The sequence below is a fragment of the Argentina silus genome, assembly GCF_951799395.1.
Source record: "Argentina silus genome assembly, chromosome: Y".
Lineage (NCBI taxonomy): Eukaryota > Metazoa > Chordata > Actinopteri > Argentiniformes > Argentinidae > Argentina > Argentina silus.
Genome location: NC_139654.1, coordinates 5050481 through 5075020, shown reverse-complemented (window position 1 = coordinate 5075020; position 24540 = coordinate 5050481). Strand labels below are relative to the sequence as shown.

At 43.7% G+C, this 24540-nt stretch overlaps 1 protein-coding gene across 1 annotated transcript in view; it reads left to right on the top strand.

The window, feature by feature from the left end:
* Nucleotides 1–24540, top strand: part of LOC310823739 (uncharacterized protein) — a gene marked incomplete at both ends in the record, with an annotated part of 320139 nt that overhangs the window by 190574 nt on the left and 105025 nt on the right. The gene's annotated exons all lie outside the window — the stretch shown is intronic.

Genomic DNA, 24540 nt, shown 5'->3' with positions numbered 1-24540 from the left:
TTCCCCTTACCTAACCCTAACCCTATCCCTCATTTCTACTCCTAAACCTAACCTCATTTCTACTCCTAACCCTAACCCTAACCCTATCCCTAACCCTAACCCTAACCCTCTACTCCTAACCCTAACCCTAAACCTAAACTCATTTCTAATCCTAACCCTAACCCTAACCCTATCCCTAACACTAACCCTAACCTCATTTCTACTCCTAACCCTAACCCTAACCCTATCCCAAACCCTAACCCTAACCTCATTTCTACTCCTAACCATAACCCTAACCCTGTCCCTAACCCTAACACTAACCCTAACCCTAACTTATTTTCTAACCCTAACCCTAACCCTAACCCTCTACTCCTAACCCTAACCCTAACCTCATTTCGACCCCTAACCCTAACCATATCCCTAACACTAACCCTAACCTAATATCTACTCCTAACCCTAACCCTAACCCTCACCCTATCCCTAACCCTAACCCTATCCCTAACCTCATTTCGACCCCTAACCCTAACCATATCCCTAACACTAACCCTAACCTAATATCTACTCCTAACCCTAACCCTAACCCTCACCCTATCCCTAACCCTAACCTCATTTCTACTCCTAACCCTAACCCTAAACCTAACCTCATTTCTAACCCTAACCCTAACCCTATCCCTAACACTAACCCTAACCTCATTTCTACTCCTAACCCTGACCCTATCCCAAACCCTAACCCTAACCTTAACCCTAACCCTAACCCCAACCCTAACCTTAACCCTAACCCTAACCTTAACCCTAGGCCGAATCCTAACCCTAACCTTAACACTAGGCCGAATCCTAGCCCTAACCCTAACCTTAACCCTTGGCAGAATCCTAACCTTAACCCTAGCCCTAACCCTTATCCTAACCCTAACCTTAACCCTAGGCCGAATCCTAACCCTAACCCTAACCTTAACCCTAGGCTGAATCCTAACCCTAACCCTAAACCTACCCCTAACCCTAATCCTAGGCTGAATCCTAACCCTAACCCTAGTCCTAGACCTAACCCTAACCCTAACCCTAACCCTTGGCCGAATCCTAACCCTAACCTTAACCCTAGGCCGAACCCTAAACCTAACCTCAGGTCTAATCTTAATTCTAAACCCAGCCCCATTACAAAATCTGGAGGAACAGTACAGATAATAGTGCATGCAATGAGTTCACAGGAACCGACTGATGGAGCACAAGTTGGTCCGGTGGAGGACTGTGCGATATTTGATATTTGTCCTACCTTTGATTTAGGACCGATGAGGGACTCTACATCTGATTCATCTCATGACACCAGTGGCTTAGCATCTGATAATGTTCCTGGCCTTGGAATGGGGGTGGCTGTGGTCAGGGAGACACCTCTCACCAATGTGGCAGTGGGGGTGTCAGATTCCATCTCTGCATCTCCGCTGATAGAGGATGGGAGGATGGCTTGGCCTGGGCCCCCTGGGGAGACACTGTTTGGGAGGGGTCAGGGAGTGAGTGACGCTGTGGAGGAACCCACTCCGGTGTACGATATTACATCTAGCCCCCCGGCCACCCAGGGTACTGTTACTATTGCTGTTGCTCACCCTCCTTGGCAGAGGCCAACCCGCCATATTAACACCTTTCAAAAAGGGGTCCAGTGGTCCTTAGAGGTAAGGGAGGTGGTGGTGGTGATTGGGGATTCTAATTTGTCTGGAATCACTCACTACAATTACCCACTGGTGCAGGTGGATAGTTTTCCTGGAGCCCAAATACACCATCTTAGAGGTATTTTGGAGAAGTTAGACACCTGCCCCAATACACAGAAGGTTGTGCTCTCGGTGGGCCTCAACAACTGTTTGAGAGAAAATCGGATTAATACCATCAAAAAGCAATTTCAACAACTAGTGGCAGTGGTGGGAAGGGTCTTTCCCCAGGCAGAAGTTTTTGTGCCTTTGATCCAGTTCTCAACGCGGCTCCCACAGGGAGTACAACCTTTAATAAAACAGACGAATGCCTTCTTGGAAGCACATTATAGGATGCTTAAGGGTGTGGAAGGACACGTCTTTACTGTACAGCCTCGGGATCCTGTGCATTGGACAAATAGAACAGCAATGGCCATCCTGGATGAGTGGATGAAACAGTTAAACTAGAAGCTGGGGGACCGAGATTGCTCACCCCCACACAATCTAATATACTTAACCTTTCACTTACCTATAGCTTGCCGGAACCGGAACAGATGTTGTTGGAGAAGGGCCTCTCTTTTATTCCAACGCCACTGGGGGTGGACAGGGACTGTCTTAGGAGGGATCTATATGGGTATCACAGACGGTTAAAATTATTGGATCATTTTGATTATAATGTAGATTCTGTTTTGAAACCGTTCATCGAGCCCTCGAAGTGGGAACCTGAGTGGGATTCAGTTTCTGAACCAATAAAACAGGTGATCAGGCGTGACATTAGAGGACTCGAGAAGGTTTCCTACAGAATCACAGGAGAAAATAATCTGTCAGAAGAACAACGACAGGCATTAAACAAACTAAAACGAAACCAGGACATAGTTATAAAACCTGCAGACAAGGGATCTAAAATTGTTATTATGGATAAAACCCAGTATCTCACAGAGGCTAATAGACAACTACATAATACTAGACATTATGTACCTCTGGATCGCTCCTTACAGCCGGAGACGCAGAGTAGGATCAGGGAGATTGTGGGGGAGCTCTATGCAAAGAAATATATTTCTTCCAAACTAAAATATTACCTGTTTGGTTCAGATGTTCCACGTCCACGAAAATTTTATCTTCTTCCGAAGATCCATAAGGATCCTAGGACTTGGACTGTCCCGCACGAAGTTCCCCCCGGTCGACCGATCGTTTCCGATTGTGGGAGCGAATCATATAGAGTAGCGGAATACATAGATTACTTTTTGAATCCCTTGTCACAAAAACACCCTAGCTATGTGAAAGACACCTACGAATTTGTTAATAAAATAAAAACAATAGATGTCCCTCCTGGAGCAATGCTTTTCTCCATCGATATAGATTCTCTGTATACTAATATAGATACCGTATTAGGCCTAAAAGCAGTAAGACAGATTTTTTTAAAATATCCTGACCCAGCTAGACCGGATGAAGCCCTTCTTTCTCTTTTAGAGTTAGGTTTGACGCGAAACGACTTTGAGTTTGACTCCAAATATTATCTCCAGGTACATGGGACTGCTATGGGGAAGAAGTTTGCTCCAGCATACGCCAATATATACATGGCGGATTGGGAGCAAACGGCCTTGCCCAAATGCTGCAGAACTCCATTATTATACATCCGGTACCTGGATGATATCTTTGGGGTCTGGTCTTACTCTGAGTCGGATTTTAAGCAGTTCATTAGCGTCCTGAACGAACACCATGATTCGATTACTCTAAAGTATAATTTACAATCTGAAAAAATCGAATTTTTGGACACCGAGGTTTTTATTATGAGAGGGGACGATGGGGGAGGTGGCCTGGGGACTAGGGTGTACTTTAAACCCACCGATACCCACGCTTTGCTACATAAAATAAGCTACCATCCTAAACATACCTTCAAGGGGATCGTTAAGTCCCAACTGATAAGGTTCAATAGAATATGTACAAGGCCTGAGGACATCGAGTTGGCAACAAGAGTGCTCTTCAAAGCGCTTAGACCAAGGGGTTATAGTCGAACATTCCTCCGTTCTATTAAAGCTGAAGTAAAACAAAGCTTTCACCAGGTACAAAGGCCTGGTAGTACGGATAAAAATGACAACATTGTCCCTTTTGTGACCATTTTCTCATCGGCCTCTTTAAAATTGAACTCGGGGGTAAAAAGTCGTTTTAAAAAACTGCAGGACGTTATTGAGCCTCTGTCAAATTTTAAAATTATTTCAGCCTTTAAAAGGAATAAAAATCTAAAAGATTTGTTGGTTCATGCCTCATTAAATAGTGGAAAACAACAAAAAAGTGATGTACGGTTCAGATCGATAAAATATATTACTAACAAACATACGGGTTTGAGCGCTCCAGTTTGGCAAATTTTCTGGTTGGAATCGTCAAATCTGGTTTATGTGATGGAATGTACAGTTTGTAACAAACTGCATATTGGACAGACAAAAAACTAATTGCTACAACGTCTGAAATAACACACATATTATATTGATCGAACAGATAAAACAACTGAACTGTACGTACATTTTCGGGAACATAGCACAAAGAGCATGGTGATTTCGGGTCTTGAGTCTGGGGTAGGGTGGTCAAGGGCTCAGAGACTGTCTGCAGAAAGACGCTGGATTAAAAAATTGAGAACTATTTTGCCCAGCGGCCTAAATGAAGTGGAGTAAAAGCAAAACGTTTTTTTAAAGAAACCTAAAAATGTTTTTGTTTTGGTCTTTTTAATAGAGCTAAAGATCATGAGAAAAAGATATCTTTAAGGGATTCTGAAATTGGGAACGTACGCCAAGGTAGTATGTATGTGATTGGTGTGTGTAAATATGGGTGTTCTGTTTGTCAACATTGCATGAAATTATGCCCCCATTGATAGCACTTTAATACTAACAATTTATTTATTGAATGTGTTTGTGATTGATTTGCGTAAATATGGGTATCTTGTTTGTCAATATAGCATAAATGTATGTCCCCATTGATAGCACTTTAGACTAGCATTTATGGAATTATAATGGGCGTATGGTCCTTCCAACAAATTCGTTGAATTTGGAATCGGAATCGAAAAAGATATCTTTTCTCTAGACCGTTCCCTAAGATTAGCTACACCCTAGAGACTCAATGTCGTGGAAGGTGACACTGATGCCATGGTTGGTTAAAGTACACGATTTCCAATTACTTATTTGAGGAAGAAGGTGTATGGGAGAACTTATGTGCCTGTGCTTCCTGCTCACCCCTTTTGGTAGCAGAACTCATTTTCCTTACCTAACCCTAACCTAAACCTCATTTCTACTCCTAACCCTAACCCTAACCTCATTTCTACTCCTAACCCTAACCCTAACCCTAACCCTAACCTCATTTCTACTCCTAACCCTAACCCTAAACCTAACCCTAACCCTAACCTCAGCTCTACTCCTAACCGTAACCCTAACCCTAACCTCATTTCTACTCCTAACCCTAACCCTAACCTCATTTCTACTCCTAACCCTAACCCTAACCCTAAACCTAACCCTAACCCTAACCCTAACCTCAGCTCTACTCCTAACCGTAACCCTAACCCTAACCTCATTTCTACTCCTAACCCTAACCCTAACCCTATCCCTAACCCTAACCTCATTTTTAGTCCTAACCCTAACCCTATCCCTAGGCGTAACCCTAACCCTATCCCTAACCCTAACCCTAACCTCATTTCTACTCCTAACCCTAACCCTAACCCTAACCCTTACCTCATTTCTACTCCTAACCCTAACCCTAACCCTAACCTCATTTCTACTCCTAACCATAACCCTAACCCTAAACCTAACCCTAACCCTAACCCTATCCCTAACCGTAACCCTAACCCTAACCTCATTTCTACTCCTAACCCTAACCCTAACCCTAACTAAAATCCCCCAGGGGGGATACCGAGAATTCTCACCCCCACGGGATCCAATATTTTAAACTTGTCCCTATATATGTGTGTCTTTCCCTTCATTCTGGTTCTATCCTCTGAAGAAGACACATGGTGGCCAGCGCCACAAACCCTGTCTGTTTTTATTGAATACTTTTAACATTGGCCCTCCATTTTAATATAAATAATATTTTTTCTGGGAGCTCTATCCCAGAGAAGCCTACTCAGTTGGGGGAATCGTTTATAGGGTAGGTTAGATTTTACAATGGAGGTGACCGTTTTGTGGAATGTTTTTTCATGGAGTTGATTTCCAGTGGGATATTTTTATATTTACTTTCTTAATTGTGATGTGGTTGGCCTGGGAATTGTGGAGATTTATTGGAATTGTTTGGTGTTCCACAACCAGGTCACCAATTAATTATAGCAGCCTATAGGAGAAATAAAAACCTGAAAGATCAATTGGTGCAGGCATCTTTAAGGACCGAACGACGTGATCCGTTACAGTCACATTTTAAAGTGAATCAATTTATCACAAATAAATATTTTTGTGAACCACAGGTCTGGATCACTGTATTCGCTCCATGAAAATCGCTGAACCGCGAAATCGCCAATTCACAAATCTTGAAAAGTAAACAGAAGAAAAAAGAGATTAGTTTGTGTGCCAGTGCATTCCTGCCTAGGCAGATGTTTTATGATTCCCCTTACCTGACCGGCCAGCGCCACAAACCCTATCTGTTTTTATTGAATACTTTTAACATTGGCCCTCCATTTTAATATAAATAATATTTTCTCTGGGAGCTCTATCCCAGAGAAGCCTACCCAGTTGGGGGAATCGCTTATAGGGTAGGTTACATTTTACAATGGAGGGACCGTTTTGCAGAATGTTTTTTTTCATGGAGTCGATTTCTAGTAGGATATTTTTATATTTACTTTTTGTGATATGGTTGGCCTGGGAATTGTGGAATTGATTGGAATTGTTTGGTGTTCCACAACCAGGTGGCCAATTAGTCGTTTGGTCGATTTTTAGTAGCTCCGCCCTACCCCATGGCACTTACCCAATAGGGATCCTTCTTTTTGCCTCCACCCCCTTTGTTCCCTATATATGTGTGTCTTTCCCTTCATTCTGGTTCTATCCTCTGAAGAAGACACATGGTGACGAAACGTTAGGAGCTCATTTCAACCTTTTAATCTTTTAAATCTCTCTACTGACTGTTTTTTAATCCTGGATCTTTTATGATCCCTACTTACGTTTTAAATTTACTGGTTTCCCCCGTATTTCCTGAATTTATTTGCACAATTGCAGCACTTTATTAAAGCATAATTTGCACATTGGGGAGTCTGGGCATTGGGAGCTCACTCCTTTAGGGGTACATTTTTAATTACCCCCTTTTGGTTTGTTTTACACAGTGTGGTTTTTATTTTGCTGTGGGAGAGGGAAATGATAGAGAGAGGGTGGGGGTGAGAAGGCGTCGTGTCGTTCAAGGGCCTCGCAGGAGATCCGTCGTCGGGAAGATAGCAGGGGGTTCGGTACACGGTGGGTGGTCCTCTTACGTTCCAGGTCGGGGCAGGCAGCGGGGTAGTCAGACAGGCGAAGGTTGGCAACGTAGCGGGCTCTCGGACGTTCTCGGGGTCGGGCTTCAAAGGGGGCTCTCCTACGGTCAGGGATCATACACAGGACAACGGTGACTTTGCTTACTCTCTCTCTCATCAACTCCTCCGTGTTTCGCCGTAGCTACTCTCCAAAACCGGGTGCTCTGTTGGCTCCTTTTGTAGGGTCTCTGCTGCTCCTGCTGATGCCCTTCAGCTGTGCCTTGATGAGCAGGAACTCCATGTATGGGCATACGGTGATTATCTCCACTGGTTGCAGCTGTGGCCACTTGGGGCGCAGGAACTCCATACATGGTCCTGCCAAAGACAACACGGGGCAAGAGAGGGACAGCAGAAACAGCAGAGACAAAGCGAGGCGAGATGTACACTCCATTTACCACCGTTCCACACTCGCGCATGGGCTTAGGCACGGGGCGGGCGCCACAATATATATATATATATATTATTAAAAAATGCATCTGATAGTGAAATAGACTACAGGTACTTCTCCTGTGTGTGTGTCTGTGTGTGTGGTCAGAGAGGATGAGGGGAGACACATTTAACTGTGTAATTGTATTGATAATTTCCTGTACTTGTAACATTCAAGCCTCTGTTGTTTTATATTGATTGTTACATTCCTTTACAGTTCAGTCTTCTTCTAGTTGGTACTGTCGGCCATCATGCTTTATGTTAACATGTATAGTTTTTTTCCCTCTTCTATTCTCCCATGGACCAAACACAACTACCAAACCTCATTTCCCCCCCAAGTGCCTCTGTGTTTTGGTAGTAATGACAGTAACTCACCTTCTGCCTCCTCCTTCTCATTCTGATAAAGGCAGCACTAGTCTACTAGCCTGAACTAACTCTGGAGTCAAGTTCCTTCATTTACTACAATGATGATGATGATGATGATGATGATGATGTCCATATAAACAAAGTGTTTGTGAAACAAAGAGCCGTGTGACCTCATGTTGACTCTCCACATGTCAGAGAGGCATGTCTTGTTTGCATGTACACCAGAAATAATACACAATATACCATAATGGACTGGAAATGACCATGTGAAAAGATAGAATCATGTGTAAATAAATAAAATAACCTGGTGGATAAAATTGATTACGTTTATTTGTTTTTGCCATCAATCCTCACACAATACCCTATAATGACAAAGCGGAAACACTTTTTTTAAACATTTTGAAATACAGAAATATGTCAAGTACATAAGTATTCAGTTTAATTTAATAACAGTTTAATTTATAACCAACACACCTGACTTTAATTTCCTCGATTGGGGAATGGCTTTGTGGGTAGTCAGCCATCTTGTTGTTTAAGACCTATTCAGATGAATCCGACCTACTGCAACAATCACCAGGATAGAAACAGTTAACTAACTAACTAACTGTTTCTATCCTGGTGATTGTTGAATTACATCAGATTCATCTGGATAGATCTGGAGCAATGGAGGATGGCAAACACACATGCTAATGAATAGTTTCATTATCACTTACACACCTGTATCATTTTTCTTGAATGTCAAACACATAAAATCCATTGGTTGAGTTTAGACAACACTGACCAGGTAGAAGAAAGTTCTCTACAGCAATGTCATGCCATAGGTAGAGATGTGTAACATTCAGAGACAATTGTGCCTTGTTTTTTGATCTTTATTCCCCATGAAGCCAGACCTTGTTCCAGACCTATCCAGATGAATCTGATCAAATGCAACAATCCCTCTTGGTCTGTAATGTGTCATATATTTTATAATAACAAGACCAATTTCCCAAGTGGGTGACAATAAAGTTTTTCTGAAACTGAATCTCAAAGATGATCTTAAAGCGATATTGCAAAGAACCATAGGAGTCCAGTACATAGTAGGCTGTCATTGTAGATGTGTACACAGCAGCAGCTTTCAACACCGGTAGGATGTGGCTTGGGAGGGCAATGGTCTGGGCAGTGTGAGGTCCCATGCACACACATGCACCTGTGTGTGTATGTGATTAGTGTGCATGAACCTATAGTTAGATTGACATCCCTCTAACCCAATCAATCCACCCACTCTCACCTTCAGCCAATGGGCTTCACTGGCAGGGCCAGTATAAAAGGACTGGGACACACCCCCAACAGGTCCTTTGCTGATGGACTCCTTGCTGAAAGCATGTGCATTTTAGCTCTCGCTCTTTTTGAGGTATTTTGTCTATGCATCTGGTGAGTGCTTTTAGTTCTGCAAATCGTGATTTCCAGTGTTTGGTTTGAGTTTTGGCTTCACCAGATTAAAATAGATTCACCCTAACATGTCTTCTGTCTTCTGTTTCTGTCATTTTCCAGTACTCTTTCTGTAAAAATCTAGCCCTGCTATGCTGCCTCAAATGCTGTTTTTGATGGGTGTGATTTAAGAGGTTGTTGACATTTTACATTCCTCCCATGTTAGTTGGCACTAACCCTGTTCACTAACTTATCTGAGTAGTTGCTGACAATTTTATGAAGATAGCTGCAAAGTAACTCAACAAATGTAATAACTTCCAATTGCAAACTGAAATGCTACATAAATTCACAAGACACTGTAGGCTGCTCACAGATTGTTCAACATTATAGCCAGCTAAAAAACAGAAACCAAGGAACGAATGCCACTTCTTGCTGCTTTTTGAACAAATAAAGGATGTCACCTAACATTTACCCAGGAATGATTTGATATGGAAATCAGTCACTTTAGCCATGGTTTGCATCCCAAATCTGGACCCTTTTTCCTGAAGTGTGCACTTCTGCTCTCTGCAGCATGGATCCTCAAGCCTTAAAAAAAAGGCTTAATCTTGTTTTTACATCCATGGGTGGTGGTACACAGAAACAGGAGTGAGAAGTTGGAATAAGACCATGCATTTGCCATAATGCTAAATCGAGATGTCGCCTTAGCCTTGACAAAATGGTCCGTGTATGTTCATGGTGCCATCTCCAAACGTCTGTATTTTTTCTCTCCCATATTCAAAGCTTGATAAACTCAGTAATACATCACTTTACTGGCCTGCACTTTGCTGACACACACACACACTTCAACCCCAGGTGGGATTTGAACCATAATTTCAGAGAAGATCTGAACCAAGTGACAAGGACTTATGAAGTGCACCACACATGCTCTCAGGAAACGTGTTTTACGTTACTCTCAGAAAAGTGAATTTAATTGAAGATAAAGCAGTGTTTTCATTGTGTTTAATTGTCCCACAGCCGTTCAATTCTGCCACAAAAGATTGTTAGGAAGTAGAAAATGTAAGATTTTAGTTCAAGTTAGTTTCAGACCTTGGAGACTTCACACAGGTCTTAACCACATGGCCACTGAGGTTTCAGACATCTTCCCAAAAATGTGAGACCATGAACTCCCTGTCAACCCTCTGAGCTCCCCAGGAGGGTTTGAATTATGACACCCCTCCCGCCTCACAACCCCACCCCCACTGCCACGCCCCTCCAGCCAGCCCTGGATGGAGCCCAGCTGAATCTCATTGCCAATCAATCAGCCCCTACAACAGCCTTGGAAGAAGTTGTTGCTTTCACCAAAACAAGTTACATTGAGAAAGAATTGTTTTAGTTTTGTTTGATTGTGTTTTAGACTTGAGTTTACATGAGTTGCCTCCCTTTTACCTGTCTTTCTGGCTACAGTGATTTGGCCTGGGAGTTACATCAACACCATTGACTGCTACCTGCTTCTGTCCCTCCCTCCGTGCTGTTCCACTCAAATGTGTTCCTCTCACACAGTGTAGTTGGATGTGGAGTTTGACACCGTTGTGATGCCTCTGCTCGTCATGGTTCATCAACCTTCACACACAGTCTAGGATTCAACTACATACACCGAAAGTCAGGACGGAACTTGGTAGAAAAGGTTTTTGACTCACCACCACTCACAATGTCCGTGAAGACACAACTACGACAAGTCAGACAGACCACGTACGAAAAGAAATACATTACAAGAAAACAGCGAGACTTTTTATTCGGACCGGACGACCCCAGACCCAGACAATTTTACCTACTTCCGAAAATTCACAAGGAACCTGAGACTTGGACTATTCCCTTTGAAGTTCCTCCTGGTAGACCGATAGTTTCAGACTGCAACAGCGAATCGTACCACATTGCACAATACATAGACTATCATCTCAATCCCCTCTGCACCAAGCACCCCAGTTACCTGAAAGACACCTACGACTTCTTACACAAAATCCAACCCATGGTTGTTCCCTCCCAGGCTTACATATTCACTATAGACATCGATAGTCTATATACCAACATACATACACACGCAGGAATAACTGCAGTGAGGAATATCTTTCAGAAACACCCAGATAAGAATAGACCCGACACTGAACTCTTACAACTATTGGAAATCAGTCTTACCGGCAATAATTTGACTTTTGACGACAAACAATATTTACAGGTAGAGGGAACAGCCATGGGCCAACGATATGCACCCTCATACGCCAACTTATACATGTCCGAATGGGAGAGAGAGGCACTGGCCAAATGCCCCCACCAACCCAGTTTTTATTACAGATTTCTAGATGACATTATAGGAGCATGACCACACCATATAGATCTATTCACGGACTTCATGAACATTTTAAACTCGCATCATCCATCTATAAAACTCAAACACAGCATACACCCGCAAGAAATTAATTTCCTAGACACCACAGTCTATTTTAATCCTATGAGTTCGACACAGAAAACACTATTGATTTAGGTCTACTTCAAACAGACAGACACAAAATCCACTATTACATAAACACAGCTACGACCCAAAACATACATTCAAAGAGCTAGTTACAGTCAATCACACTGCTACTGTATGAACTAGCTACTGTCGCTAGTTCATATAGTGTATCATTGGGACTGTAGCTAGTTCATACAGTAACAGTGTGATTGACTGTAGCTAGTTCATACAGTAGCAGTGTGATTGACTGGAGCTAGTTCATACAGTAGCAGTGTGATTGACTGTAGCTAGTTCATACAGTAGCATTGGGACTGTAGCTAATTCATACAGTAGCAGTGTGATTTACTGTAGCTAGTTCATACAGTAACAGTGTGATTGACTGTAGCTAGTTCATACAGTAGCAGTGTGATTGACTGGAGCTAGTTCATACAGTAGCAGTGTGATTGACTGTAGCTAGTTCATACAGTAGCAGTGTGATTGACTCTAGCTAGTTTATACAGTAACAGTGTGATTCACTGTAGCTAGTTTATACAGTAGCAGTGTGATTGACTGTAGCTAGTTCATACAGTAGCATTGGGACTGTAGCTAATTCATACAGTAGCAGTGTGATTTACTGTAGCTAGTTTATATAGTAGCAGTGTGATTGACTGTAGCTAGTTCATACAGTAGCAGTGTGATTGACTGTAGCTAGATCATACAGTAGTATTGGGACTGTAGCTAATTCATACAGTAGCAGTGTGATTGACTGTAGGTAGTTCATACAGTAGCAGTGTGATTGACTGTCCCTAGTTCATAAAGTAACATTGTGATTGACTGTAGCTAGTTCATACAGTAGAAGTGTGATTGACTGTAGCTAGTTCATACAGTAGCAGTGTGATTGACTGTAGCTAGATCATACAGTAGCATTGGGACTGTAGCTAGTTTATACAGTAGCAGTGTGATTGAATGTAGCTAGTTTATACAGTAGCAGTGTGATTGATTGTAGCTAGTTTATACAGTAGCAGTGTGATTGACCGTAGCGAGTTCATACAGTAGCAGTGTGATTGACCGTAGCGAGTTCATACAGTAGCAGTGTGATTGACCTTAGCGAGTTCATACAGTAGTCATGTGATTGTAGATAGTTCTGGCGAAAGTCAGTCAAACTGCGACTGTATGAAATAGCTAAAGTCTCTAGTTAATATAGTGTATCATTGGGACTGTCGCTAGTTTATACAGTAGCAGTTTGATTGACTGTAACTAGTTCTTACAGTAGCAGTGTGATTGACTGTAGCTAGTTTATACAGTAGCATTGGGACTGTATCTAATTCATACAGTAGCAGTGTGATTGACTGCAGCTAGTTCATATAGTGTAGCATTGAGACTATAGCTAGTTCATACAGTAGCAGTGTGATTGACTGTAGCTAGTTCATACAGTAACAGTGTGATTGACTGTAGCGAGTTCATACAGTAACAGTGTGATTGACTGTCGCTAGATAATATAGTGTATCATTGGTACTGTAGCTAGTTCATACAGTAGCAGTGTGATTGACTGTAGCTAGTTCATATAGTGTAGCATTGGGACTGTAGCTAATTTATACAGTAGCAGTGTGATTGACTGTAGCTAGTTTATACAGTAGCAGTGTTATTGACTGTAGCTAGTTTATACAATAGCAGTGTGATTGACTGTAGCTAGTTCATACAGTAGCAGTGTGATTGGCTGTAGATAGTTTATACAGTAGCAGTGTGATTCACTGTAGCTAGTTCATACAGTAGCAGTGTGATTGACTGTAGCTTATTCATACAGTAGCAGTGTGATTGACTGTAGCTAGTTTATACAGTAGCAGTGTGATTGACTGTAGCTAGTTCATACAGTAGCAGTGTGATTCACTGTAGCTAGTTCATGAAGTAGTCATGTGATTGTAGATAGTTCTAGCAACAGTCAGTCACACTGCTACTGTATGAACTAGCTACTGTCGCTAGTTCATATGGTGTATCATTGGGACTGTAGCTAGTTCATACAGTAGCAGTGTGATTGACTGTAGCTAGTTCATACAGTAGAAGTGTGATTGACTGTAGCTAGTTAATACAGTAGCAGTGTGATTCACTGTAGCTAGTTCATGAAGTAGTCATGTGATTGTAGATAGTTCTAGCAACAGTCAGTCACACTGCTACTGTATGAACTAGCTACTGTCGCTAGTTCATATGGTGTATCATTGGGACTGTAGCTAGTTCATACAGTAGCAGTGTGATTGACTGTAGCTAGTTCATACAGTAGCAATGTGATTGACTGTAGCTAGTTCATACAGTAGAAGTGTGATTGACTGTAGCTAGTTAATACAGTAGCAGTGTTATTGACTGTAGCTAGTTTATACAGTAGTCATATCATTGTAGATAGTTCTAGCAACAGTCAGTCACACTGCTAATGTATGAGCTAGCTACTGTCGCTAGTTCATATAGTGTATCATTGGGACTGTAGCTAGTTCATACAGTAGCAGTGTGATTGACTGTAGCTAGTTCATACAGTAGCAGTGTGATTGACTGTAGCTAGTTCATACAGTAGCAGTGTGATTGACTGTAGCTAGTTCATACAGTAGCCGTGTGATTGACTGTAGCTAGTTCATAGATGCTCTGCACATCGTGGCCATCCTCAAGGATGAGTGGCACATCCTCCACGACCACACCCTGCTCAACGTCCACCAACAGCACAGCCAAGGCCTCCACCTGGACCCGGTCAGTCCTCTCTACATAAGGACAATAATGACAGAACCACTCAACATGTGTTGCTAGAATACAAAACAGCATCGCACAAATCCAAAACGTACATGCCTTGCCAAAATGCACGGAGGTGGCTAACAAGCTAACTAGTTCAAGCTAAAGGTAACTCTTAGCAACGCCCTTAGACACTGTCAACGGGTTACTTAGCCACCTAGCAGCTAACAATGCTATCATTGCTTCTAACTGGCAAAATAATCATTTACACACAATTTGGGAGATATGTGTCTACTGTAAAATGTAATTAAATGTCACATACCCTCTTCGAAGTCGCTGTCGCTTTCCTTCTTCACGATCGCGAACCTTGCTTCTCGAGTGCGTGGATTGGGGGCCGATATTTCTACGACAGGTTGTTGGTCTTGTTTTCTTTTTTGCAGGGCTCCCGTTGGGAGGACAGCGACTTCGAAAGCGGGTATGTGATGTTTAATTACATTTTACAGCAGTAGACACATAGTCAACAAATGTGTCTTTATAATGGCATGACACTTTGTCAGTTGGTAGCAATGGTAGCATTGTTAGCTTTAGCTTGAACTAGCTAGCTTGCTAGTCACCTACATGCATTTTGGACTTGTGCTGTGTTGTTTCACAACAAATATTGAGTGGTTCAGAGAGAGTCTAACTATTGTTATTGCTCATACTTATTCTTCTTTTTCTTATCATTATTATTGACCGGTATACTCCTGCCAGAATCAATAGACCTATGTAGGCTTGGAGGTCTGCCCGGTCCAATTCTCTCCACTTGTCCCCAAACACACGCCTCCCCTCCAAGTTTGTCATGTCCAGTAAAGTTTTCTCAATTGATTCTGGTAAAAAAGAGTTTGAAACGTCCTCCTCTGTCTCTGGTTCAATTTCCATCTCCTCTCCATCATCGAAAATATGGTCCAGAGCCTCTCTGACAGACAGTCGCCTTCTCAGTCGCTTGTACATTGTGTTCACAGAGTAAAATGAGAGCAAGGCACAAAGAAGGCTTTATATATGGGGTCTGTGAGAAGATATGAGACATTGTTTAGTCTGGAAGGTGTGGTTCCCGTGGGGGGATGGGCACATACAGTACGCACAGAAAGAAAGGTTCCCATAAAACAAACACAAAATTGTTTAGTCTGGGAGGTGCAAAGAGAGAGGTTCTCATAACTAACACCAAATTGTTTGCTTTGAAGGTGTGAGAACCAACCGCCCTCTGTGTGTGTGTGTGAGAGTGAGAGTGAGAGTGAGAGTGAGAGTGAGTGAGAGTGTGTGTGTGTGTGTGTGTGTGTGTAACTGGGCAGATTCACCATATCTCCCTGCCTGGTCCTTGGCTGTAGGTGAACGGAACGAAGGTGAACGTGTCCACGACCGTTGAGGTGGCCTCTGGCGTGTCTGTCAATAGTAGTGACAGGATGGTGGTCGTCCGTCTCAGCATGTACAACACCACCCTCAAGTACAACGGCTACACCCTGGCCATTCGGAAGTGTGTGTGTGTGTGTGTGTGTGTGTGTGTTGCTCCTCCACAGCTGTGCTGCCAACATAACAACTGACATGAGAGCCAACTGCACTGAGAAGGTCAACCAGCTGTGTGGCGTCATGGCCAATAGCAGCGGCCCCTTCGCCGCCTGCCATAACTCCACCCCCCCAGGGCCGTACGTGGAGGCCTGCGTGTTTGACCTGTGCCGCCACGGCCCGGTGGACCGCACCCTCTGCTCCTCCATGGAGGCCTACGCCATGGCCTGCCTGCTCTCTGACGGACAGCTGGACAAGTGGAGGACGCAGGCCAACTGTCGTAAGTCACATTCTCAATGTTTCCTCTCGATGCATCCATTCTGTTTGGGTCGCCTGTGTGTGTGTGTGTGTGTGTGTGTGTGTGCGGTAGGGTGTGTGTGTGTATGTGTGGTATGGGGTGTGTGTGTGTGTGTGTGTGTGCGTGCGGTAGGGGGTGTGTGATTTCTAATGTTACTCTGTCTGCTTATCAAACCCTTCTCTCTCTCTCTCCTCCTCCTCCTCCTTCCCCCTCCCCTCCACCTCCACCTCCCCCCCTCCCCTCCACCTCCTCCTCCTCCCCTCCTCCTCCTCCACCTCCCCCTCCTCCTCCTCCCCTCCTCCTCCTCCCCCTCCCTCAGCATCCAGAGACCCCTGCCTGGACATGGACTGTGCTGACCATGAGTTCTGTGGGGAGAGGAACGGTGAATCTGTCTGCCTCTGTCGCCGTAGTTACCTGGACTCTGTCAAGGAGAGGGGTCCTTTTGGTATGTGCATGATCCCAAACCCTGTGTGACCACTCTACTAAATGTGTTTGAACAGTGTGTGTGTGTGTGTGTGTTTTCTTGATTACCTGTATGTGTATATGTGTGTGTGTGTTTTCTTCATTAACCTCTCTCTGTGTATGTGTGTGTGTGTGTGTGTGTGTGTGTGTGTGTGTGTGTGTGTGTGTGTGTGTGTGTGTGTGTGTGTGTGTGTGTGTGTGTGCACGCCTCTCTTTAAAGATCCTTTAACAAGCTGCAGTGGGAGTTCTGCCAGCTTGTCTCTGGAACGCTGTCGTCTGGTTGAGGCAGACTTTGATTACAAGACTCTGCACCTCAACGACCCAAGCTGCATCGGGGTGTTAGAGAAGGGCGTTGTGGTGTACCGCTTCGACAACCACAACCACAGCTGCGGCACTCTGCTCACGGTACCAAAACACACATCAAACATCTATAGATGACCCAGCAAGGCTGGGGTTCTAACCAGGCTGGGGTTCTAACCAGGGGTTCTGGCCAGGCTGGGTTTCTAACCAGGCTGGGGTTCTAACCAGGGCTTCTAGCCAGGCTGGGGTTCTAGCCAGGCTGGGGTTCTAACCAGGCTGGGGTTCTAACCAGGGGTTCTAGCCAGGTCAGGGTTCTAGCCAGGTTGGGGTTCTAGCCAGGTTGGGGTTCTAGCCAGGCTGGGGTTCGAGCCAGGCTGGGGTTCTAACCAGGCTGGGGGTCAGTGAGTGAAGCCCCTCTCTCCCCTCTCCACAGTCCAACAACACTCACATCATCTACAAGAACTCCGTCCAGAGGAACTACAACTCCTCCATGGCCATCCACCGCATGGACGAGACCAACCTGGACTTCTCTTGCGCCTACACCAAGAACACCTCCCAATCTATGGCCCTGGGCATCAAGGTCAAAGACAGGTGTGTGTATGTGTGTGTGTGTGTGTGTGTGTGTGTGTGTGTGTGTGTGTGTGAGGTCACCCAGGCCTTTCACTGTGGTAATACATGTGTAATGTGATGCACATTACCGGGAGAGAATACCTTCCAGCCAGAGGAGTTCACAGCGTTAAAACAAGGTCAAGGTTGGTATCGTCAGTGTTGGGGAAGCGACTCTGAACATCCATTTAACTCAGTTACCAACAACTTTACGAGGCAGGAAGTTGAACGTCACTAAAGCTACCGTTGATGGAAATACAGCTTGTTACTTTGAAAAAACAAACAAACCAGGAAACTACTTTGTCCGACACACTAGGAGGGTTAGCGATAGCGTCTGGTCAGAGGGTTATGGGTGAGGCTAGGCTAAGTGTTATCACTAGGAGAGTTAGCGATAGCGTCTGGTCAGAGGGTTATGGGTGAGGCTAGGCTACGTGTTATCACTAGGAGGGTTAGCGATAGCGTCTGGTCAGAGGGTTATGGGTGAGGCTAGGCTACGTGTTATCACTAGGAGGGTTAGCGATAGCGTCTGGTCAGAGGGTTATGGGTGAGGCTAGGCTAAGTGTTATCACTAGGAGGGTTAGCGATAGCGTCTGGTCAGAGGGTTATGGGTGAGGCTAGGCTAAGTGTTATCACTAGGAGAGTTAGCGATAGCGTCTGGTCAGAGGGTTATGGGTGAGGCTAGGCTACGTGTTATCACTAGGAGGGTTAGCGATAGCGTCTGGTCAGAGGGTTATGGGTGAGGCTAGGCTACGTGTTATCACTAGGAGGGTTAGCGATAGCGTCTGGTCAGAGGGTTATGGGTGAGGCTAGGCTAAGTGTTATCACTAGGAGGGTTAGCGATAGCGTCTGGTCAGAGGGTTATGGGTGAGGCTAGGCTAAGTGTTATCACTAGGAGAGTTAGCGATAGCGTTGCAGTCAAACTGGACACGCTGCCCATGAGAACCAGATCCTCATCCACACTCCGAGCCATGGACTGATAGTTTCACTGTTGGTATTTGGAGAGTTTGAGGTTTGTTGACTGTGTGTGTTGGTTCATTTGTTGAAACTCAGCGGCTCTGTGAGCAAGAGCCTGTCCTCTGGAGAATGGAACTACAAACTCACCATGACGGTCTTCTACGACGCCGAGTTCAGCCAGCCCCTGAACGACTCAGCAGCCCTCCGATTGGACCAGAAGCTCTACCTATCCCTAAACACCACCGGATTGGACAGCAAGATCATCATGGTGACTGACGCCTGCTGGGCCACGCCTGAAAGCTCCTCAAATGCTGCTGTGCGCTGGGACATCATCAAGGAAGGGTGAGACACACGCACACACACACACACACACACACACACACACACACACACACACACACATGCACCATCAGACACATAGATGGGTACACATTGGCTGCTCTGACACATATGTCCTGTGTGTCCATGTCCCAGGTGTGCCAACCCTGCCGACAACACGGTGAACATTCTGACCAACGGCGACTCCTCCGCCACCCGCTTCTCCTTCAACATGTTCCAGTTCTCTGGCAAATCCTCGGACGTGTTCCTGCACTGCAACATCCACCTGTGTGTGCTGAAGAACGGGAACTGTGCCCCGGTAGGCCAGGAGCCATCACTCCTCACACACACACACACACACAGACACAGTGTCCTCTCACTGACTGTCTCTCTCCCACAGACATGTTCCGGGGTGAAGAATAGAAGGAGACGGCGATCTCTGCAGCAGCACAGCCACAGCTTCATCACCATGGCGATGAGCGCCATCAATTAGGTAAGAGTGTGTTAGATAGCTGTTAAACACATCAGCTCACCGCATCATATGATACAGCAGTCTGCAGCTCTGTTACACATGCCCGTCTGAATCCTGGTTGTGTGTGTCGGTCCTCAGGTTGCCTTTGTGTTGAATGAAGTGACACGTTGTCATTCTGGAAGGTGTCCTGTCCAGGACTGTAGCCGCTTGACCTCTGACCCGGAGGCAGTTCTGGAGCCAGGATGTCCCTGACCTTCGCCTGACCCTGACCAAGAGCCGCGTCCTAATAGGGTAGAAGATGTGTGGTCCAATCCGCTCTCTACTCCATCTAGTGGACAAACCTGTCTGTAAACTGCCTCATCTTTAATACACTGTTTAACAGACTGTGTTTACCATACTGTGTTTAGAAGACCGTGTTTACCCGACCACACTCTCTATCCGTTGTTAAAGGTAGACTCAGCGATATGACGTAACCTGTGAATATTGGCAGAGATCGTTGAAGCCTAAGGAAAGACAATTCCCTCGCCAGCCCGTTTGTCACATGGCCATCTGCCACTGTCGTGCTCGTGCACCAATGGAATCCATCATTAGTGAAACGTCCGTCGCTCGGATGAATCTGAAACATCGCTGAAGTCAACCAACGTCCCGCGGTGACGTCATATCGCTGAGTCTACCTTTAACTGAATCTTATATCGGTGTCTGGGATTTCTGAAGGGATGCTTTTCTGTGTCTGTGTTCTTTGTGTTGATCAATCAGGGTGGGAAATATGTATATGAACATGCAACGCAACAGTGGCCTTCATGTTTGCAGTGAAAGTTTGAGAGTATCGATTGGAAGATGAAGAAATGGATTGACTTTCAAAGAGTAGGAAGTAAAATGCAGAAGGAGACTTTGATTGGATGCTAACTGGTATTGAATGAAGGTTGCTGTTATGATGTGAAGTTTATGATGATGGTGTGAGGGTTGACAAGACATTATTATAATAATAGTAGCTGGTTTAATGTAAGCACTAATCTATCAATCATGGGGGCAGGCAAGTTAAATCCAAACTTGAATTTGCACATTGAATGTCTGAGAATACATACTAAAATATGAAGGAATGTTTGGCATTGAAAGAATATGAACTAAGTAAGAATATTTGGTGTTTAAGAACATTTTAAATTAAGTTTGAGATGTCAAAAGAATGAGGTCACCCGGTAAAAAGGCATCATCAGGAAGAGAATACTATTCCATTGTTTGCTTCGGACAATGAAGATTTAGATTTAAGTAAAAAGGCAAGTGATTGAATGTTTTAATGATAATGCTTAAAAACCTACTGCTAAGAGTAATAGTCTGATATATATATATATATATATATATATATGATAACTGTGTGTTAATCAGTAATTCAGAACAGTAAAAGACCGTTCTGACTATATGTGTAACTTTAACAAACATGTGGAAGCCTGTTTGTGTTAAGGTTAGGGTTAGGTTAGGTTAAGGTTAGGTTAAGGTTAGGTTAGGTTAGGGTGGTGTTGTGGTGTTGTGTATCTGAGTCCCCTGAAGCACCCGGCCGGCCAGCAGGCCAAGTGGACCAGCTCAAACTCAAGTCATTTTCTCTTCTCTCTGTTGTCTGTAATAAAGGCTTTATAAAGGGAACTCCTGCTGTCATCTCCATTAATCAAAATGTACTACAGGTTTATTTTACAACAATATGACTTGTTGAACGGACTTTGCAGCAAGGATAGACGTTTGTAATTCCACCTGAGAAAAAAAAAGCTATTCTATTCTACGAGTTCAGGCATATGGGCAAACTACACATGAACGTTACTAACTAGCACAGGCTAACTACACATTAATGTTTCTACTAGCACAGGCTAACTACACATTCATGTTTCTACTAGCACAGGCTAACTACATGTTTCTACTAGCACAGGCTAACTACACATTAATGTTTCTACTAACACATGCTAACTACATGTTTCTACTAGCACATGCTAACTACATGTTTCTACTAGCACAGACTAACTACATGTTTCTACTAGCACAGACTAACTACATGTTTCAACTAGCACAGGCTAACTACATGTTTCTACTAGCACAGGCTAACTACATGTTTCTACTAGCACAGGCTAACTACACATTAATGTTTCTACTAGCACAGGCTAACTACACATTAATGTTTCTACTAGCACAGGCTAACTACACATTAATGTTTCTACTAGCACAGGCTAACTACACATTCATGTTTCTACTAGCACAGGCTAACTACACATTAATGTTCCTACTAGCACAGGCTAACTACACATTAATGTTTCTACTAGCACAGGCTAACTACACATTCATGTTTCTACTAGCACAGGCTAACTACACATTCATGTTTCTACTAGCACAGACTAACTACATGTTTCTACTAGCACAGGCTAACTACACATTCATGTTTCTACTAACACAGGCTAACTACATGTTTCTACTAGCACAGGCTAACTACACATTCATGTTTCTACTAACACAGGCTAACTACATGTTTCTACTAGCACAGGCTAACTACACATTCATGTTTCTACTAACACAGGCTAACTACATGTTTCTACTAGCACAGGCTAACTACATGTTTCTACTAGCACAGGCTAACTACATTTTTCTCCTGGCACAGGCTAACTACATATTACTACTAGCACAGGCTAACTACATGTTTCTACTGGCACAGGCTAACTACATGTTTCTACTAGCACAGGCTAACTACACATTAATGTTTCTACTAACACAGGCTAACTACATGTTTCTACTAGCACAGGCTAACTACACATTCATGTTCTTACTAGCACAGGCTAACGACATGTTTCTACTACCACAGACTAACTACATGTTTCTACTAGCACATGCTAACTACATGTTTCTACTAGCACAGGCTAACTACATGTTTCTACTAGCACAGACTAACTACATGTTTCTACTAGCACAGACTAACTACATGTTTCAACTGGCACAGGCTAACTACATGTTTCAACAAGCACAGGCTAACTACACATTAATGTTTCTACTAGCACAGGCTAACTACACATTAATGTTTCTACTAGCACAGGCTAACTACACATTAATGTTCCTACTAGCACAGGCTAACTACACATTAATGTTTCTCCTGGCACAGGCTAACTACATATTACTACTAGCACAGGCTAACTACATGTTTCTACTGGCACAGGCTAACTACATGTTTCTACTAGCACAGGCTAACTACACATTAATGTTTCTACTAACACAGGCTAACTACATGTTTCTACTAGCACAGGCTAACTACACATTCATGTTCTTACTAGCACAGGCTAACGACATGTTTCTACTACCACAGACTAACTACATGTTTCTACTAGCACAGGCTAACTACATGTTTCTACTAGCACAGACTAACTACATGTTTCTACTAGCACAGACTAACTACATGTTTCAACTGGCACAGGCTAACTACATGTTTCAACAAGCACAGGCTAACTACACATTAATGTTTCTACTAGCACAGGCTAACTACACATTCATGTTTCTACTAGCACAGGCTAACTACATGTTTCTACTAGCACATGCTAACTACATGTTTCTACCAGCACAGGCTAACTACATGTTTCTACTAGCACAGACTAACTACATGTTTCTACTAGCACAGGCTAACTACATGTTTCTACTAGCACATGCTAACTACATGTTTCTACTAGCACAGACTAACTACATGTTTCTACTAGCACAGACTAACTACATGTTTCTACTAGCACATGCTAACTACATGTTTCTACTAGCACATGCTAACTACACATTAATGTTTCTACTAGCACAGGCTAACTACATGTTTCTGTTAGCAACAGTCAGTCACACTGCTACTGTATGAACTAGCTACTGTCGCTATTTCATATAGTGTATCATCGGGACTGTAGCTAGTTCATACAGTAGCAGTGTGATTGACTGTAGCTAGTTCATACAGTAGCATTGGGACTGTAGCTAGTTCATATAGTAGCAGTGTGATTGACTGTAGCTAGTTTATACAGTAGCAGTGTGATTGACTTTAGCTAGTTCATATAGTAGCAGTGTGATTGACTGTAGCTAGTTTATACAGTAGCAGTGTGATTGACTGTAGCTAGTTCATACAGTAGCAGTGTGATTGACTGTAGCTAGTTCATACAGTAGCAATGTGATTGACTGTTACTAGTTCATACAGTAGCAGTGTGATTGACTGTAGCTAGTTCATACAGTAGCAGTGTGATTGACTGTAGCTAGTTCATACAGTAGCAGTGTGTTGACTGTAGCTATTTTATACAGTAGCAGTGTGTTGACTGTAGCTAGTTCTTACAGTAGCAGTGTGATTGACTGTAGCTAGTTCATACAGTAGCCGTGTGATTGACTGTAGCTACCTCTAAGATGCTCTGCACATCGTGGACATCCTCAAGGATGAGTGGCACATCCTCCACGACCACACCCTGCTCAACGTCCACCAACAGCACAGCCAAGGCCTCCACCTGGACCCCGTCAGTCCTCTCTACATAAGGACAATAATGACATAGAACCACTCAACATGTGTTGCTAGAATACAAAACAGCATCGCACAAATCCAAACGTACATCACCTCCATGCCAAAATGCATGGAGGTGACTAGCAAGCTAGCTAGTTCAAGCTAAAGGTAATCTTAGCAACGCCCTTAGACACTGTCAACGGGTTACTTAGCCACCTAGCAGCTAACAATGCTATCATTGCTTCTAACTGGCAAAATAATCATTGTACACACAATTTGTGAGATATGTGTCTACTGTAAAATGCAATTAAATGTCACATACCCTCTTCGAAGTCGCTGTCGCTTTCCTCTTCATGATCGCGAACCTTGCTTCGCGAGTGCGTGGACTGGGGGCAGACGTTGCTACCACAGGTTGTTGGTCTTGTTTTCTTTTTTGCAGGGCTCCCGTTGGGAGGACAGCGACTTCGAAAGCGGGTATGTGATGTTTAATTACATTTTACAGCAGTAGACACATAGTCAACAAATGTGTCTTTATAATGGCATGACACTTTGTCAGTTGGTAGCAATGGTAGCATTGTTAGCTTTAGCTTGAACTAGCTAGCTTGCAAGTCACCTCC